The 20857-nt window shown below is 41.4% G+C and overlaps 1 protein-coding gene across 1 annotated transcript in view; it reads left to right on the forward strand.

Moving 5' to 3' along the window:
* ncanb (neurocan b) overlaps nucleotides 1–20857 on the forward strand; it is a 166016-nt gene that overhangs the window by 42795 nt on the left and 102364 nt on the right.

Raw genomic sequence — 20857 nt, forward strand, 5'->3', positions numbered from 1 at the left:
TTTTGGTCTGCAGGCACACAGTGCCACCACCTAGATTGGTGGATTATTGTGGATTATTATCACTTAAACCCTTAACCTGTCTCTCATGTGTATGTGCGTGACAGGGGCAATACAATACAATACAATACAGCTTATTTTTGTATAGCCCAAAATCACACAGGAAGTGCCGCAATGGGCTTTAACAGGCCCTGCCTCTTGACAGCCCCCCAGCTTTGACTCTCTAAGAAGACAAGGAAAAACTCCCAAAAAAACCTTGTAGGGAAAAAATGGAAGAAACCTTGGGAAAGGCAGTTCAAAGAGAGACCCCTTTCCAGGTAGGTTGGGCGTGCAGTGGGTGTCAAAAGAAGGGGGTCAATACAATACAATGCAGTACACAGAACAGAACAATTTCTCAATATAGTAAGAAATAAAAAATATAAATTTTAGAAGTACAGAGCAGAATTTAACAGTAGATGATATATCCCACAACAAGATTTGGATTTGTGTAGAGTCCTGGAGACCTCATCCTTCAAGCTGCCTCCCCCATTTGGCCATTCCATGGCTGAAACATTGCTGGGCCAGCCAATCCGATGAAAGGACCCCTCTTTCCCACGATTCCTGCGATCCTCCATCACGGATGACTTTTCCTTAGGCAGGCAAAACAACTTGGCAGGTGGGCCGTGGCACCAAGTGCCACATTTGAGCACCGAGAAGAAAAACAGAATAAGTGAGGGTTAGTATACAATTATAACTGTCATGTTACTTATGTTTAAGTGCTAATGACTAACAACAGAGATGCAGTCTGTACAGGTAATCAGCAGCTCTAGTCAGGATATGCTAAACTGAAGTAGTGAGTCTTCAGCCGGGATTTAAAAGCTGAGACCGAAGGGGCATCTCTTATAGTAGCAGGTAGACCATTCCACAGTTTAGGGGCCCTGTAACTAAAAGCCCGACCTCCCACTGTTATTTTATTAATCCTTGGAATCATAAGCAGACTGGCATCATGAGATCTTAATGTGCGCTCTGGTTTGTAAGTCATGATAAGTTCAGACAAGTAAGCCGGACCTCGACCATTTAATGCTTTATATGTTAAAAGAAGGATTTTGAAATCTGCCCTAAACTTAACCGGGAGCCAGTGTAAGGATTTAAGAACTGGAGTTATGTGTTCGTATTTTCTTGTTCTTGTAATAATTCTTGCAGCTGCATTTTGGATTAACTGGAGGCTGTATAAAGAACAGTTTGAACATCCAGTGAACACCACATTGCAGTAGTCAATCCTACTAGATGTCACCAACACAACGCTTTGTAAACTAACCCTAATTTTTTTTTTTTCCAGAATTCACTGTCTTAATCTTCTTTATTTATTTATCTGGTTTGTACAATGCTATATACTGTATACACTGCTGTTCTTTATTATATTCTGTAAGTGCCTTGAGCATGGGAAAGGCGCTATATAAATAAAATGTATTATTATTATTATTATTAAACCAGGGTGATGAAGTATGCTTCATCCAAGACTGAACTATTCTAGAGAGTTGTTGTACATGTGTCTTGGTACTTAGAACTACTGCATACCGTTTCTTTTTTTACTTTGATTTCTGAAATTGATTCTTTTGTTGACTTTCAATCTATGACTTATTTTCTTGACTTTTGACATGCAATCCATTTTGTAATCTTTACTTGCCGTCTTTTATTAACAAGGAAGTGTGCGGCAGGCCCGGTCTTAGGTATTATGGGGCCCTAGGCGAAAGGGGGGTACAGGGGCCCCCTGAGGGGGGCGGAGCCCCCTGGAAGCTCTGTGAAATGCGTGAAAAATAGACCAAGGAGTCGATCCGGGGCCCCCCGGACGCCGGGGCCCTAGGCGGTCGCCTACTTCGCCTATGCCTAAGGCCGGGCCTGTGTGCGGTTATAAAAGCAGCTGGGTTTGACCGAGCAGAACTCTTAGGCCTTCAGTCTGGCGTTAATTACTGAACACTTTCTATTTTTTCCCTACTGCCTTTTTTGCAACGGCAATAAAGAAGCCCAGTGTAGTCCACAAATTATTGAGTTCCTCATTCTGATGAAGAATATGCTGCAGGTTTGCGCTAGGGAGAGTTTGAATGCAGTAAGTGAAAAAAAAATTCTCTTTCCACAGTTTTAAGGATAAGTATACTTGGAACAATTTCTTTTGTCTTTGGTAAATGCTTTCTGTTAATTGATTTTGAATATTCCTAAAGCTTTATTGTAATTTCAAGGATCAGAACCATATTTGTTTTTTGGATTAATTCTTAAATTTGACAATGATATTCAAATTATTGATATTTAATTTTAAGTGTGTCACATTGGCATTTTAAAGATCTTCGCTTTTTTTTTGGTGAATTCCTTAACTATTGCCACCCAAGAGATGCTACACATCAAGTGACAAAGTGTGACGATGCGGGTTCTGCTCCACACTCCCATCGGCTATTAGGGAGCCCTTGAACCCAACACCGTCGGTAATGTCACCGATGAGCTAGACAGTGAGGCAATAACAATGAGCAAGGGGATGATTTAAAAGTGCAAAGTGCTTTTATTAAACAGACAATCAAAACAAAAGTGCAACTGTGCAAAGTTCAAGTCAATAAACTTAAAACATGTGGAAGTTCAAATCAATAAATAGAAAAACTCTTCTAAAAATAACGAGATTAAAAATCCAACAAGAAGCAATCCTTTAAGGTTATAAAGCCCAGTGTCTTCCTTTACCATGGCGGCTCCCCTGCTACTCCCATTTGGGCTGCTCGACAGGAGAGTCGCCTACCTGCAGGAACAGCTGCCCTTCATTCAGATCCGGTAGCCCTCCGATCCTTGGCTTCGTTGGGCTCCCAACCGGACCGAGACTTGGGATATTTCCCAGCGGCCAAGGCGCTCACGCTGGGGCTATACCAGCCCAAAGCCTCCTCGACTCCCGCTCCTAGCAACGGCCAAGTCGATACCTCTACTGGTCACTCCAGCTACTTAGTCGCTCAGCTGGAGCGACCGCTTTCTCGGCCCCACTGAGTGTCGGCCATACACTCCCCTCGTGGGCTCTCTTCCCAGCTGCCTGTTTTCTCTAATGCGAGCCTGCTCTCGCTCACACACTCGCTCTCCTTCCTCACACCGGCTTTCTCCACCTGCTTCCTCCTACCTCCCGTTCTCCTCCCTCTTTCTTCTTTTTGTTCTTCCCCTTAACCGGCTCGCGCTTCTCTATATATGCGGAGAGGACATAGCAGCTGCAGCCCATTAGGCACAGGAACAATCACGGATGTGGGCAGTCTCTCACCTGTGCACTTAGGCGAGAAACGCCCACACCGCAGATCGCCCTGCGGCTCGCTACAGCTACCACGCCCCCTCGCTAAGCCGCGAGCGTGGCGATTATTTATTTAAAACGAACTGGCCTTTGCTGGAGAGCTGTGGACCCATAACACCACACAAAGTTTCAGTGCAACGCTTCAACTGTCTGTCCGAGATTACGGATTGAAACCTTGAGCAGTTTTAGTCTTGAATTCAAAGTGTTAGGGAATCTGGTTAATGACTCTTATGTCCCCACTTCCACATTCAGTTCATAGTCTTAGGGTTTTAATTCCAGTGACAGTCTTGTAGTTTTGGTAACAACTCCTGACAATTCTTGGTATGACTTTGCTTATGGTTTTGCCTTCTCGATTATGTTTTGATAGCAATATTGGAGTATTCTAGAAGATTTTTTTTTTCATTCTTTCTCAAAAATGCACACATCTTCTCGGTTCCTCACAATCTGCTGTGCCAGCAAATAGCTTCAATTAAAAGAACAGGCAGAGTGAGTCTGTGCTGCGACCCAGCTAACCCGAATTCATGACTGGCATAATACAGAGTTACTCTTTTATGCCGTTCCTGGATCATGTTCCCGGAAGTGTGGACCTGACCTTTGGTTATTATTATACGGAACAAAGTTGCCTCCTGTCATCTTCTTGTTCCTATTCAGAGAGGGCCAGTCTATTGATGTTTCTTTTCCCTGTGCTCAAACATCAGTGCTCACTGGAAATATAGTGAACTATAACACCATGGGACACTTTAGTTGGGAATGTTGTGAGCAACTGGAAATATTCACCCTCAAGGACATACATGGATTGGACTTTAAGGTTTTAGAAGGAAATAAACAAAAGAATGGTTGGTATTGTTGTGAACAGGAGTTTCACACAGTGAAATACAAAAAGATCAAAAGGCACTGCCCAAAAAGGCAATCTGAGGCAAAGTAGTCCAATTCAAAATGTGAATGCAAAACCCAAACTCAAATAACTCACAAAAAACAGAGAATCCAAAGAAAAAGCAGTACTTGCCAAACAACTCCTTACAAACTCAATGATCCACTGCTGGGTTCTTCCCTCTGCCCTGATTATAAAGGCACAGGGAGGACCCAGCAGCTGTGATGTCTGGGAATGGATAAACTTTTAAAGAGCACATAAATATTAAATAATAAAGAAACATCACACATATACTATATAAAAATATGAAAAATAAATAACAAAAACAACAATAAAACAGATAATAAAATCTCTGACTGTAAACACAACATGTATAACAGACAGAGGTCTGAGCCAGGACGTCAGAGCTTGAAGGGGGCCACACGTCCCTGTTCTGTCTGTAGGAGTACTGATATTCTTACTGGTTCACTCCACTACCACATTTAGAAAAACATCTGTCCTTCCACAGGGAAGCCTTCTCTAAAATATAGTAGCTTCTGCACATCGGCTCACTATCAGCCCTCAAAGTGGAACTCACCTTCTATCTGTCTCTGAAGAAATTGTAATGTCGGCATTGCATCTAGAACATAATATATGTAGAAGGAGGTTGATAATGCCAGAACAACAGAGAGTAACAGCAGTTCTTCTACTTCACTGCAGCCACTGTAGGATGTCAAAAGAAGCCCAACATCACAGCATAAACAAGTGTGCAAAAATGTGGGTGGAAAAAACAAAGTCAAGTTGTGACTGTCTAACAAAGAACTCACAAATAATTTGTCTTAAATTTATCCAAAATCTTGCACTGTAACACTACAGCAACACCCTCTCAAAAAGTGCCAGCAATCGTGACTCACGTTCAGTGCTGCCGTCGAAATACGTGACCAGCAATAGGTGACAATACGCACAATCTCAACCTCAGTCTCAGAATGATGCTATGATGACATTAACATTGAAACCATAAAAATAATAACAATGGGAATTATTCATTTTATGTATAAAATAATCAGTACAAATTGTCCCTCATGACACCAAACTAAGGTTCCTAACAGGGAGCAACTGTAAACAAGATGGTACTGCAAGTGCACTGGCACAGTAGATGCTCCCTAAGAGGGGGCAGGCATCCTGACCCAAAGGGTCTCCTCATCAAACCTTCACAGAGCCAGCCACAAAAAAAATATTTAATTCCAACAAAAAGAAAAATATATTTTGAACGTTTTTAGGCTAAATGAAACTGTGAAAAACTGGTGTGTCGCTTCACATGACATTACAGACAACAGATGGGCGAATGCAAGAAAATCTGCTTACGTTAGCAAGTAGACAACAAAGAGCTCCATCCTGATAATAAAAAGAAAATAGCAAAGCGCTACTCAAATCATGCAATTGGCCAAACTACCAAAGACAACATCTGTGCTCAAAGCATCAGTGGAAGGAGGAACTGGTGAAATTCTGCCCATGTCATAAACAGAGCAGATTATTATACGCCATTGCGGCAAGTGTGACAGAAAAGGCTTCTCTTGCTTGTCCTCCTTGTCCCCGTCTTCCCACTGCAGATTACAACCACAAGATTATTTATAACAATGTGCCGAACAGCCTGATAACTCCAAACCAGGTGGAAATAAGGATATAAAGCATTTGAATAAAAATACATATATAATAACATTGAGGTCTGTTATATGTTAACAGTGCAGCTGTTCTTTAAACTGCAAAACTCAGGCATAATGTAGACTCTAAACATTTGTTTGAATAGTCTATGACTTCAGCCGAGAGGTAAATGAGTTTGAAATACAGGAGAACACCCAGGTGGTAGTGGAAACAATGGAAAAAAGTCTAAAATATAGAAAATTGACAATTGTATTTTTAGAAAAGTATGATTAGCAAAAAAACATCATGGAGTGAAAACATTTCAGAAAGTATTTCCACTGCTGTCGACTGTTTTGCATCTAGCTCTGATCGTTTGTTTCTTGATTCTCTTCCTTGCCATCACAAATTCACACACATTCTACACTGGAAAGTCGATGTGAAGTAGAGCAGCAACCACCATCTTTTAGTTTGCATCTGTCTGTTTTATTCCTTTTGTGCATGCATGGCACAATCAGGATGGACAGATCTGGATCAGTCCCAAAATGTATGTGAGTAGTCAAAAAAAAAAACAGAAACAAAGCAAAAATCAGGAGAGAGTCACTTTTAGCTACAACACGAATGTAGCATTAAAGGATAAGTTCAGTAAGTCAAAGTTATTTCTTCATTAACATGCTATACAGGTACATGTATTTGTCACATGAAATTGTGCTCAAAAAATAAGTGCTTTATATAAATTAATAAACATCATGCCTACACTAGTACTTTCTTTTGTAGTCTATAGGGCACTTAAAACCTACCAAATATGTCTATTTTTCAAGCCAAGACAGTTATCGAGTATTGATCCACATCTTTCAATTACACACACAGTACCGCCGCTCCCTATATGCAGAGTACGCAGTCTGCGTAGGGCACCAACTCCCAGGGGGGCACCATCCCAGCTGCTCAAAAAAATCGTTTTTATATATTATAATAATAAATTAATATTAATAATATACATATACAAATAAACAAAAATATAAACGTATATATTGCATTTTATGGTGAACGCAGAGTAGGCTAAGCACACGTGATGACGCGCGCGCCCTCACCTCTGTTATGGCTGCCTAACTAATATTTGGGGGGGGGGGGCACAAAAGTAAATTTCTGCTTAGGGCACCCATTTGGCCAGCAGCGGCCCTGTACACACACATTGTAAAATAGTTTATAAATGTCATTTTTGAGCAAAAAAAAAATCAATATTATGAGGTTCAACCATTTTAAAAGAAAACCCAACGTGCACAATAGCTCAGCACTTAGTTTTCCTGCGTAACAACCTTTTACGCCCCCAGTGCGTGGTTTCCACTCAAAAGACCAAATGACAGTAAACTTTTATTTGCCATGCGGTTGGTTTTGTTTTCATTTCCTTCCTTATTTATGTGAATAGAAAATGTATCCTTACCTCAAGAAAAATAGTACTAGGAATGTACATTAAAATGATTATTTCCAGATCTCTTTTGATGAGACAAACAAGCGTAAACAGCACAGAAGGCATATTTAAATATTTATCAAAACTTTTGCCACTTTTTAAGCTTTTGTTTTCCAGTGGAGTTCTGTGCCCTACATTTCAAAGTGCCATGTTGGGCAAGAAAATTTTGTATAAAATGCTTAACTTTAGAATACAATTTTACATGGTAACTGCATATATACCATGTTTGTGAAGAAATAACTTTGACTTGAAAATTACAGAACTTTTTCATTAAAAGAATTGCACCTCTTCAGACAAGAGCATTTTTATGTCAACAACAGCAACCGAAAAAACTTAAAATGTGTGAAAATGCTAAATATGGTGTCACATTTGGGAGACAACTTCAGGACCACTTTGCGCTGAGGGTTGGCGCTATCACCTAATACAGCAGTTCTCAAACTGTGGGGTGTGCCCCCCTAGTGGGGTGCGAAGTAACAAAAAAGGGGGCGCGAATGTTGCCATATGTGGCGTAATTTCGCTATTCGTAGGGAAATTTTAAACTTGTAGCAGTGTATCGGCAGCACGAAATATAGGAATAAATTTTATTAGGGTTTCAAAAAAACGTTAGGGGGGCATGATTAAAACTGTTATGAAAACTCGGGTGGCAAATACTTAAAGGTTGAGAAACACTGACCTAATACGTCACCACTCATTCTACTTGCAGATCCAGCGATCAGCCAAGGGCTGCTAAGTGACATAATTTCCAGTTCCCACACACTTAGAGCCACCTCACACACACAGCCACCATCATGGAGTCAATGTAGCTTAGGATAGCTCTGAAAAGATGTTATTATGTGTTTCAGTAAATTGTTATGTTGTTTTATTTTTTAATTATACAGGAATTACCACAGGTTTCCTCAAACCTTTATGATCTTTATTGTTCTTTGTTACAATGGAAAAGTTAAATTGGTGTTCTACTCTAAATGCTTCTTCAAGTAGGTAACCCAACCTCCATTATTGCAGGGGGTTCAAGAATTCTGACACTATGTCACTGTGACTTCTACTGTAAATGAATCAACAATAACCTTGTCCTGCCCAATATCCATCTTTTGCATTGAAACTCTGGGGCTGATCCCATCAAATTGCAATAATATTCTGAAGCCTACTTGTAGGAACTTGAATCTGATCTTCACATTGTCCAAATTTCCTAGCAAGTTGTCATAACATACTGTAGTGCCATTTGTTGTTATACCATTTGGAGTCTGAGATTGCTGCATTTAGATCTTGATTATTACCCCTTCAGAAGTTGATCAGCTCTAAAATGTCAAGTTCTTTACTTTACTTCATCTTTATCTTACTTCATCTGTGCAAGTAGTAGATTCCATATCTTGAATTGGGAATCAATATCCAAGCTTCTAAAAAATTATATACCTCTGCTTCCCCCAAACCCATTTGCCCATCCAGGGAGACCTTGCAAAGACCTACTTGGTCATCCCAGGCTGCCTGTGTTAATGCATCTCACACTTTTGACATTCCTTATAATTTGTATATGTTTATTTACTTTTTGCATGCTGACCCCTATTGGGCACCACATCCCACTTTGAGTGCTTCTGACTTTAATTCTGTCCAATTCTGTCATGTTTTCATTGCCAGGGAATAATGATAAGATCAGGGAACTCAGGCTGAAAAACGTCTCCCACAACAGCGGTTCATCCGGCATGAATATTTAGCGCACATCTGCGGAGGTCACAGAAGGACTCGAGCAGGGATGCATCACTTTCCCTGTGATAATCGTCGCTAATTGTCCCTGCTGGGCGGAAGCAGTGGCCACACATTTGAATAATGAATGAGCCTCAGCACCACTGAAGCCAATACTGCTGAGATGAAGGTCGTGGTCCGGGCTGCGAGCTTCCATTTGTCAAAGAATGAGAGTGCAGTTAGAACCAAGGCGCTTAGTTTCCTCACCAGGAGGCAGTAAAGACTACAGTGTGATGAAGCAGATTGAGCAGATTTTTAATTTAACAAAAAAGAAGTTGATAATGTGAAGGAGGGAATGGGTGATAGGATGAAAACAGGTTAACAGCCTGAACACAAATTGATCCAATGTGAATTAAAGAGGTGGATTAATCTGCAGCATTGTCATCCAAATAAAATAATACTTCAAAGATGGGAAAGAAAAACAATATTGTATCTGGCATCCAGCTGGCATCCCAAAAATTCTACTAGAGTCACATTCACCCCCCCAACATCCCATCCCAGCAGCCAGCCTCGGGATGCAGACACAATTTGTTTGCATTTTTATTGCTTTCCAGACAAGACGTTTCACAGGCATTTTTCTTCAATCTTCAGCTGAGCGCCCGGATTCTGAGTTTATTGCTGTGAAGCCTGGCGCTCTGTCTCGGCAGCACGGCCTGCAAGCGTTATCATGTTTTATTGAGCGCCATACCAGTTAATAAGGTTCCATGCTCATAGGAACGGAACGTGAATAAAACTGCTCTTCAGGACTCCAGTAGGCTCTGCTGGGTTTATTATACACAGATAGATTTGCTTTCAAGGCTTCCTTCATTCAGAGACTTACATTTAAAACTTCATCCTGAGCTTTCACTGGTCCAATTGCAAAGACTTTGATGGAACTGGTGGTTTGTAGGGTAGGCACTAATCCTCTTCAAGCTCATCGTCTTGCTGTTTCACCCTTTGGAGACTGATCCTGACAGATCTCAGGCCTTTTACCTATTGGAGGCTGAAACTATCAAACCTCTTTTTCCTACAGCAGACTGATCCTGTTAGATTTTGGGGGTATTTGTCTTCTACTAGTCTGACCCAATCAAATTTCAAACTTCTGCAGTCTGACACTCAATCTTCATACAGTCCTCTTAGATCTCATTAGCCTACTGTTTTACCGCCTAGTGGTCTCATTCTGTCTGATCTTATTCCCTTTGTTACTTATCAAAAGAAATCTGCTTCCTGTCAGACATTGCAATCCTGCAGCTTTTCCCACGGGATGCTGATTCTGTCAGACATCAATAGTATGCTGTTTGTCCACAGTCAGATCCTGTGTCCTGCAGTTTCACTGTTCAAGGAGTTCATCCATCACTTTCTGTGGTGTCATCTCTTTTGTTGTCACACAGTAGACAGGTAAGGCAATGGAATTTTCAAAATCAGAGCTCAGTCCTGTACGATCAGAGTTCTCTGCAGCCTTACACTTTCACATTGCAGCCTAAACTATGAGAGGTCTAACCTATCAGGGTTTCCATCCATCCATTTTCCAACCCGCTGAATCCGAACACAGGGTCACGGGGGTCTGCTGGAGCCAATCCCAGCCAACACAGGGCACAAGGCAGGAACCAATCCTGGGCAGGGTGCCAACCCACCGCAGGACACACACAAATACACCCACACACCAAGCACACACTAGGGCCAATTTAGAATCGCCAATCCACCTAACCTGCATGTCTTTGGACTGTGGGAGGAAACCGGAGTGCCCGGAGGAAACCCACGCCTATCAGGGTTTGTAATCCAATATACAGTAATCTCTATTTTTTTACATTTTTGTAAACATTTCACATTTTTGAATTGTAAGTTCTTGTGTTTTATTGACAGAAGCTTAATCTTTGACAGTTTGCAGCCTTTACCTTCTGAGGCTGATCCTGCTACTGTACATCTAAGCATTTTTTCAGATCAAGGTTTCTTGTGGCTATAGTGCCCTCCATAATGTCTGGGACAAAGACACATTTTTCCTTGATTTAACCCTCTGCTCCACAGTTTAAAATTACAAATCAAACAATTCAGATGTGCATATTGTAGACTTTCACTTAAGGGGATTTGCATACTTTTTGGTCACACCATGTAGAAATGACAACACTTTATCTATACGGTCCCCCCATTTCAGGACAACATAATGTTTGGGACACAGCAATGGCAGGTCTATTAAAGCCATTATATTCAGCACTTTGTCACATATCCCTTGCATGCAATGACTGCTTGACATCTGCAATTGATTTATAGGTGCTGAGTGATCTTCTCTGGTGATGCTCTGCCAAGCCACTAATGCAGCCATCTTCACCTCCAGCTTGTTGCAATTTATCTCCTTAAGTTTTTCTCTTCAGCTATGGAAGGCCTGCTCAATTGGATTTAAATGAGGTGACTGCCTTGGGGTTTTTATCTTGTTGTAGGATGAGGAACTGTCCGTGAGTTTGGAGGCATTTACTGGAACTTGAGCAGATCAGCCCATCATCAATGAAGATGACCTGTGCCTGTAACTGTGGCAGCCATGCATGCCCAAGCCATAACACTGCAGCACCACGTTTAATAGAAAAGGTGGTCTGCTTTGGATCTATGGGCAGATTCCTTTTTGTCTCCAGTACTTGCTCTTTATATCACTCTGTTGCAGGTTCATCTTTGTCTCATCTGTCCACAAGGCCTTTCTCTAGAATTCTGCAGGATCTTAGAAATAATTTTTCTCAAACTGTAATCTGGCAGTCCTAAGTTTTTGTGGCTAACTAGTAGTTTGCAGTGCGGCCTCTGTATTTCTGTTCGTGAAGTCTTCTGCTGATAGTCGTCTCTGACACGTCCACATCTGCCTCCTGAAGACTGTTTCTGGTCTGTCAGACAGGTGTCTGGGGCTTTTTCTTTGCCATGGTGAGGATTCTTCTGTTATCACAGTGGTGGTCTTCCTTGGCTTACCAGTCCCTTTATGATTACTGAGCTCACCAGTGTGTTCTTTCTTCTTAATGATATTCCAGACAGTTGATTTTGGTCATCCTGAGGTTTTACAGATGCCTCTAATTGTTTTTTTCTCGTTTTTCAGCCTCATAATGGCTTCTTTGACTTTCATTAACACAGCCTCTTGTCCTCAAGTTAAATAATAGCAACTACAGACTCCAAAGGGGAGAAGTAAGCCTTGCTGCTTTATGAAGCAATGAAACCCACCTGGTGTATCACAAACACCGTGACGCCAATTGTCCCAAACATTGTAGTGCCTGAAATGGGGAGACCACATAGTAAAAGTGTTGTCATTTCTACTTGCTGTGACCTACACATGTGCAAATCCCATTAAATGAAAGTCTGCAATGTGCACTTCAATCACACTTTGAAGTCTGAATTGTTTGATTTGTAAGTTTAAACTGTGGAGCAGAGGGGTAAATCAAAGAAAAATGTGTATTTGATATTATTGGGTGCACTGTATATTTCAGAAGTCACATCCTGTTCAGTTTCAGTAGTTTCTTTATCTTGCAAGAGTCTAATTTGTCCAGCCTACCTTATGAGGTTCTACATATTCTCCTGTGTGACTTTGGTATCCTGCTGCATAACAGTGCCATTTTCTTAGTTGAAATTAACCTGCAGCTGTCCTCCTAGTTGTTGCATTCTGTCAGATCTCCACTTCTCATGCCTGTGTTTGAGGAGTGTGATTTTTTTGTTGTGGCAGGGTCCTAGGGTGACCCTATTTTCCCCTATACTATTATCCCTTTATTACATGGACCTTAACAAAACGTCTCCATTCTCTTACTCTTACCACACTGTCAAGTACTGCAATTCACCATTTCCCCCTTGTCGTTTTCATTCTATAACCACAGGCTACTCAATAGAGTAAAAGATCAGGCAGGAAAAAGAGTTGCACTTTTAATGATGTATTACAGATATGTTTTATTATAGCTTGTGACATATAAAGCAAATAGAATGTGACGTTACAACCTGATAGTGCTAGTTATGTCGTTTCAGGCAGCATGTAAGCTTGTAGTTAATCGATTCTTTCTGGTCAGCATCTGCATAAGGCCAAGCAGCCTACCTGTCTCAATATGGCTGCCAAAAGGGAGTTGGTGTTCACAAGATGGAGAAATGAGACCAGTTCCTGTCACCTGTCATGATCCAATGAGGTGTCATTATACAGAGTGACCCTCCAGATTCAGTGTCCGATCCTAATCAGCCTCAGAAATGAATAAGCAACTCCATGCTTCAAACCCATCCATGTTTCAGCACGACTCAGTCCCATTCCATCCAGCCAGACTGCCCTTTCATCTCAGGCTAGCCGGCCATTTTGTGGCCTTTCTTGGGGGCCAGTGCAGGGGATTAGCTCAATGAATGTAATTGCACAGAGGTGTAACAAAGCCAAGCATCTTACAAGTAGGTAGATGTACAGTCTTCTTACCAGCAGCGGCCTGTTTATATCCTGGTTCAGAATGTTGGCTAGGAGCTGCCTTTACGCAAATAAATGGTATATGAACTGAAAAATGGACTGGCCTAAAAATTAGACATCGTTAGACAATCAAACCAATATTACATAAGAGAAAAGGAGCGCATGCAAAAAACACAAATGACAATTAATAATGAAATGCAATGGGAGCCCTGTAAGAGTTAAATAAATCAATCCACAATTATCCACATCAAAATCCACAAAAATAAGCATCTTTTTGTAATAAAATACACGTGTACTTTGTCAAATGAACAAACAAATGCTACAGAAAAGGTTTGGGGCATCCACCAGTATACTTGAAATCAGGCTGCAAAGTAAGCAATTAGATGCAGGTTTATACAGATTTGAGTCCAAAACAGAATGGATGGATGGTCAGGCAAATGAAGTGAAGTCAGCTGAGTTGGAACCAGAAATGAGGTAATCAGGCCCGGGGACCGGAAATGATGTCATCGGGGCCCTGAACTGGAAGTGATGTCTCTGGGGCCAGGCGGGATTTCCTGTAACTGATCTGAAAGAGAGAAAGGCTTAGTGCACTCTGCCACCCCCTGGTCTGGCATGGAATTTCTTTCATTTGAGCCCTTCAGCTGCCTCCCAACTTCTATATATATTAACAGCATGATTAGTAGAATTATACATTTTTCTGTTAATAGATTGCCTTTTTCTACACTAAATAATTTCTTTGTGTTTTACATTTTCTACTTGTTCAGTATTCTTATTTGTGTTAACGTTCTTGCTTATTCTATATTGTAGATTAACTATTAGTAAGCAGGTTAGTTTTTTAACATCCCGTGATTCCGTGAGCTTGTTCCATTTTGCATACATTTACTGTGCTGTGAAAAAATATTTGCCCCCTTCCAGATTTCCTGTATTGTTGCTTGTTCGATTGTTTCTCATCAACAATTAAATTCCATACCATACAAAAGACAACCTGAGTAAACACAATGCTCATTTTTTAAACAATCGTTTGATTTATTGCAGGGAAATAATTTCACCAACATCTGTATCACCAGTGTGAAAAAGTAATCACTCCATCAATCAATGAGCCAAATTTTAATTCAATTAGACTAAAACACCCCACCAGGCTCAGTTGTTGCCAGTGCCATTTAAGCTAAACATCACTTCAACAGAACCTTTCCAGTAATTTGATGTTATCTAAAGTTGGGAATGGTGAGGCCATGTTCAGACGCCTTCCGGACCGCTCCGTCTAGACTGTGCGTTTTTTTAGTTTATTTCCTTGATTTATTATTTCTTCAATCACAGACAACATTGGGTTTAGTAATTTATGACAGCAGAACACTTTTGGAAATTGGAAGCCCCATCTGTTATGGCCGGCTGAGATACCCCTCAACCCGGACGACAACAATAGACGCAACGCTGACCAGCGGCAAAGAACAAAGAAACAGTGTGGAAAACATGGCGGTGTCCGAAACAGACTGAGACAACAAGCACATTGCCCACCACTGCCTAGCATCCTGCTGGCTAATGTTCAGTCACTGGAGAACAAGCTGGATGACCTGAGAGCAAGAGTTACCTTCCAACATGATATGAGGGATTGTAACATTTTCTGCTTTACGGAGACATGGCTGACCCCCATAGAGCCAGACAAAGCCGTAACACCATCGGAATTCGTTCTCTGTGTTTCGCATGAACAGAACGGTGGAGTCTAACAAAGCTAAAGGTGGTGGAGTCTGCTTTATGACTAATAACAAATGGTGCGATGCCAGGAGTGCTTCCATTCTCTCCGGCTACTGCTTGCCTCACCTGGAGTATTTAATCGTTAAATGTCATCCTCACTATCTGCCTCATGAGTTTACCTCGGTCTACATCCCACCCCATGCGGACACAGGCACGGCTTTGTCTGAACTCCACAATGTTCTGTGTATGACAGAACTCTGGATCACTGCTTCACCCTGTACAAGCAGGGCTACAAAGCTGTTTCACATCCAGCATTTTGAAAGTCTGACCATAACGCCATTCTCTTCATGCCAGAATATAAGCAAAGTTTCATTCATGAAGCTCTGGTCACGAGGAAGGTGAAGCACTGGTTTTCCCAATCAGAAGCAATGCTGCAGGACGTGCTCAATAATGTAGACTGGGACATGTTCTGAACATGCGCAGATGACATCAACGAGTTTGTGGAAGCAGTAGTTAGCTTTGTTAGTTTGCTTGCTGATGAAGTTGTCCCCACGGCAAGAGTTAAATCTTTTCCCAACCAGAAACCGTGGGTTGACAGATCGATCCGCACAGCAGTAAATGCTTGAACCGCTGTTTATAATGCTGGACTCACCACTGGCGATTTGAGCACCTACAAAGCGTGGTGAAAGACACCAAACATAGGTATCAGGAACGAGTAGAGCTGCACTTTCAACAGGGCAACATACGGCGTATGTGGCATGGACTGCGTACCATCGCGGACTACAATGAAAAATCTCACACAACGGTAAGTGCAGACTCTGCATTTGCACTTGCTAATGAACTCAACGCGTTTTACGCCTGTTTTGAGGCTGGTTACGCAGTTTGCGCTAACTACTGCCTGACTATGGAGGATGGTGACGTCATCAGCATTGCAGAGCGCGATGAGTGTGCAGCACTGAAGCAAGTAAACATCAGGAAGGAGACGGGACCAGACAGCATCTCTGGATGCCTGCTGCATTGCTGCGCTGACCAACTAGCTGGAGTACTCACCACCATCTTTAATGAGTCTCTAGTTCGTGGTTCCCATGTGTTTCAAAAGATCCACAATAGTTCCTGTTCAAAAGAACAGTAAGCCCTAGTGCCTGAATGACTACTGACCTGTTGCACTGACATCAGTAGTCATGAAGGTGTTCGAAAGACATCATCTCATCCTCCATCCCAAGCACTGTTGACCCACTCCAGTTCACCTACCGTCCTAACAGATGGACGGAGGATGCCATTTCCCACGTACTGCACACCACCCTCAGCCATGTGGACAAGAAACTGGGGAATTATGTGAGATTGTTGTTCATTGACTATAGCTAAGTATTCAATAAAATAATACCCTGTAGACTGTTTGCGAAACTGAGGGATATAGGACTCAACAACTACTTGTGTGCGTGGGTGCTGGAATTCCTCACAGGCAGAACACAGGCAGTGAGGGTTGGTAACTGTGTTTCCAACAGCATCACCATCAACACAGGAGCTTCACAAGGGTGTGTTCTTAGCCCCCTGCTATACTCCCTCTACACCGATGACTGCACGGCCACATATTCCTCCCACACTATCATGAAGTTTGCAGGTGGTACTGGACTTCATTGCGAACAACGATGAGACGGCCTACATGGATAAAGTTGCAAACCTGACATTGTGGTATCAGGAAAATTGCCTCCAGCTCAACATCAGCAAAACCAAGTAGCTGGTGGTGGACTTCAGCAGGAGACAGCAGCGGGACTATAAACCCCTCATCATTAACGAGACTCCAGTGGAAAGGGTCAACAGTTTTAAATACCTGGGGGTTCACATCTCTGAGGACCTAACATGGTCTGAACACATCCAAGTTCACACCAAAAGGGCAAAGCAGAGACTCTACCATCTCAGACAGCTTAGGAAGTTTGGGGTCTCTTCAGGGATTCTAAAGACTTTCTACTCTGGCGCTGTGGAAAGTATCCTGACACAGAACATTACATCCTGGTTTGGAAACTGCTGTGTTCAGGACCATAAAGCTCTACAGAGAGCAATCCATGCAGCAGAACACTGCTGCAGGTCAGTTCTACCATCTATGCAGGACATTTACACAGAAGATGCAGGACCAGAGCTGGTCAGGATTATCAAAAACTCATCTCATCTCAGCAATAGCCTGTTTCATCTGTTAAAATCAGGCAAAAGGTTTTTGTAGCATCCTGGCCAGGACAGAGAGACTCACAAGGAGTTTTTATCCTCAAGCCATAAGATTTAAATCAGAACATACCATCTCATCCATGACCCTCCATATACTTAGACTGGACTGTAATTGTACCATGACGTCTACCCTTACCTTGTTTTGGAAATTGGTCTATGCTCCTGTCTAACATTGGTTTTGCACAATAATCACTGCACTATTGCAATTTAATACTTAATTCTACTTTATTTCACTTAATTTTACTTATTAATTTATGTCCTATTATATTATTATCTTTCAATCTAGGACTTTTTGTTAATCTAACTGACATTCTTCTAACTTTGCACAGTTATGATAAGCGGATCAGGATGCATTTCACTGTGTGTTGTCCTGTATAACTATGCATGTGACAAATAAAGAATCTTAAAATTTTTAAATCTTGAAAATCTTGAAATCTTGAAGGTCTCAACAAGCAGCACATCATGCCTCGATTAAATGAAATTCTGAAAAATGTGAGAAAGAAAATTACTTAAATATATCAGTCAGGAAAAGGTTACAAAGCAATTTCTAAAACCCTGGCACTCCAGAGGACTACCGTGAGATCCATCATCTCCAAATGGGGAAAACGTGGAACAGTGGTAAATCTGCCCCGAAGTGGCCGGCCTAGCAAAACGCCTACAAGAGTGCATGGAAAACTCATCTGGGAAGTCAACAACAAACATCAAAAGAACTACAGGCCTCTCTCGGCTCAGTTAATAGCAATGTTCATAATTCCACCATTAGAAAGACACTGGGCAAAAATGGTATCCATGGAAGAGTTGCAAGGCAAAAAACCACTGCTAAGCAAGAGGAACATAAAGGCGTGACTAACATTTATCAAAAAAAATCCTTGATTGCCCTCAAAAGTTTTTAGGATAATGTTCTGTGGAATGACAAGTCAAAAGTGGAACATTTTGGAATACAGTGGTCCCCTTAAATCTGGCATATAACTCACACATCTTTCCACAATAAGAATATCATGTGCACAGTGTAAGAAACAACAGGCAGTTCAACCCAGCCAGACCGCCCCTGAGATGAAAGGACGCAGGAAGGCAGCTTTTGTAAGACACTGCTTCCCCCAAGATGCTAGATGGCAGCTCCCAGATTCCCACAGGGCATTCTAGGACTTGGAGTTTGTTATCTCAGCCCTGTTGGGTGCCATGGGTGCTGCCAGGGGGTGCTGTGGAAGGACCGGGGGAGTCGTGGTTCTCTTGTAGACCGGAGGTACTACCCAGTCACAGGGATGAAAGCCCAAACGTACTTCCGGGCCGAAGAAAACTTGAGTTCTCCTTCTGAACTGGAAGTGCTAGCAAGTCATGTGAATTGAAGGAACAGAAGCACTTCCGGGTCGAGTACTATATAAAAGACTGCTGAAGACCCAGAAAGCGTGCCAGAGTTGGAAGACAGGTGGACAACGCTTGCTGGGAGGTGTGGAGGAGAGATTTAAAATTATTGTGCTTAGTATTTGTTTGTTTATTGGTGGTTGTGGTGCTTACAGGCACTATTCAAAGAAGTGAAGAATTAAAAATACTTCTTGGTGCTTTTAACTTGTGTCCTGCGCGTCTGACTGTTGGGTTTAAAGGGGCAACAGCGAACCCTAACATGCACAACAGTCAAACATGGCGGTGGTGGTGTGAAAATGTTTTTCTACTTCAGGGCCTGGACGAGTTGCCATCATTGAGGGGAGCACGAATTCAGCTCTCTAACAGAAAGAACTGAATGTCTGGTCATCAGCCTGTGATCTGAATGAAGCTCAAACACAATTGGGTTATGCAGCAGGAAAAGGAACCTGAAACACAAGAGCAAGCCCAACTCTGAAAGGCTAAAATAAAAATAAATGAATTGGCCTTGTCAAATTCCTGACTTGAACCCCATTGAGAGGTTATGGCAGGACCTTAAATGGGAAGTTTATAGTCACAAACCCCTAAATGTGGCTGAATTAAAATAACTCTGTAGGGAAGATCTGCCCCTAGTAGCAAAATGATGTTGCACTTTATTGCACTTGTCACTAGTGTTGTCTTTTATTTTTAGTTTTACTGTTATTGTTTAATAATAATTTATTTTTTACTATCTATTTCAAATTATTACTAATTATTTTGTTAATGCTTTATTTATCTATTGTAGTTTAGCACAGTTCTTTGCCTGTCTTGCACTTGTCCTGTGTTTAGGTATATTTTGCACTGCGGCCCTGCAGAATGTTATTTCATCCCACTGTATGCTGCAATACGGTATATGAATGGTATGACAATACAGGCAATTGACTTGAGTAGGCCAAAATGTCCCCACCACAATTCAAAATACTGATTCCCTGTAACTGGAAGTGTTTGTTTACAGTTGTTACAGCTAAGTATTGAAATTTGGTAGGGGGGGCAATTACTTTTTCACATTAGTGATATAGGTTTTTTTAAACCTTTTTCCTTCAATGCATCATATGATAATTTTAAGAACTAGGTGTTTGTTTACTCAGGTTGTTTTTTGTGTTATGCTAAATGTGTCAAATAATCAAAACTACAAGAAATCGAGAAGGGGGCAAATACTTTTTCACTGCACTAGCACTATATATTGAATGACAAGAAAATGTTTTTATAATAAATATGCCTAAATACCCAAATAGGAGATTAGAACTAACACAGTGGAATATTGTACTAATGAGGAAAATAAACCATGCATGTTGTCTGATAGAAACAAAGTATAAATGAAATTAAATGTGGTTTATTTTTTATTACAGTGCACCTTTGAATGTTTTATTTAGCATTCATAATTAAATCTATAATTGAGTGCAATAACAATCTGATGCTAATGTGAATTCAACTTACAATGAGCATTAATTGTGTAATGTAAATGATGCAGAATATCATTTCAGCAATTAATTTCATTTATTTCATTGGATTTGATCACCCGTTTAAACTGGCGCTGAACAGGTTAGTTAATGACAGCCATGTCTGCCATTATACAACTAGACAGCTGCATACTTTAAATTCAGCTGCACTACTGATGTTGGTGTGCTGGTCCTCCTTTTAAAAACTGTTCTGTAGGCAGGACCATCTTAATGTATGGACACAATGGCCGGGGGCTGCAGGAGCATAGGGGTCCATGATGTTTCTGATGCCGATGTGTGTTTCTGTTTTGCTATCAAAAAAGGGTCTCCAGTGCATTACTTTGCCCGGGCCGCCTATGATTCTGTTAAGACGGCCCGGTCTTCTTCTCCTACACCAAACTCACAGCAGTCTTGTCAATATTTCAGTTTTATGAGTCATAAAGTCTTCCATATGGTCCAATTTTGTCTTCAGTAGCCTCGTCAAATCCAAGACCTCCTAGTCCTATCACCTCATAATCTTCTCCTGCCTGTTTCTGAAATTAGAGCACATTTACCCTTTGACTTCTCCTTTGTCACGTTTTGGTGCAAAATTAACTTAACTCATCATGTCTGTCTGAAAGTTAACTCACTGAAATTAGATAACATGAGCGTTTTGTTGTCGGTAATCTAATCTGCGATAACCTGATTCTTTAAAAATCTTCCTTTAGGTTGTGGGGAGGCTATTCCTGTCAGATTGCTTTATTTTGCAACTTTACTC

Source organism: Erpetoichthys calabaricus, chromosome 12 (genome assembly GCF_900747795.2).
Source record: "Erpetoichthys calabaricus chromosome 12, fErpCal1.3, whole genome shotgun sequence".
Lineage (NCBI taxonomy): Eukaryota > Metazoa > Chordata > Cladistia > Polypteriformes > Polypteridae > Erpetoichthys > Erpetoichthys calabaricus.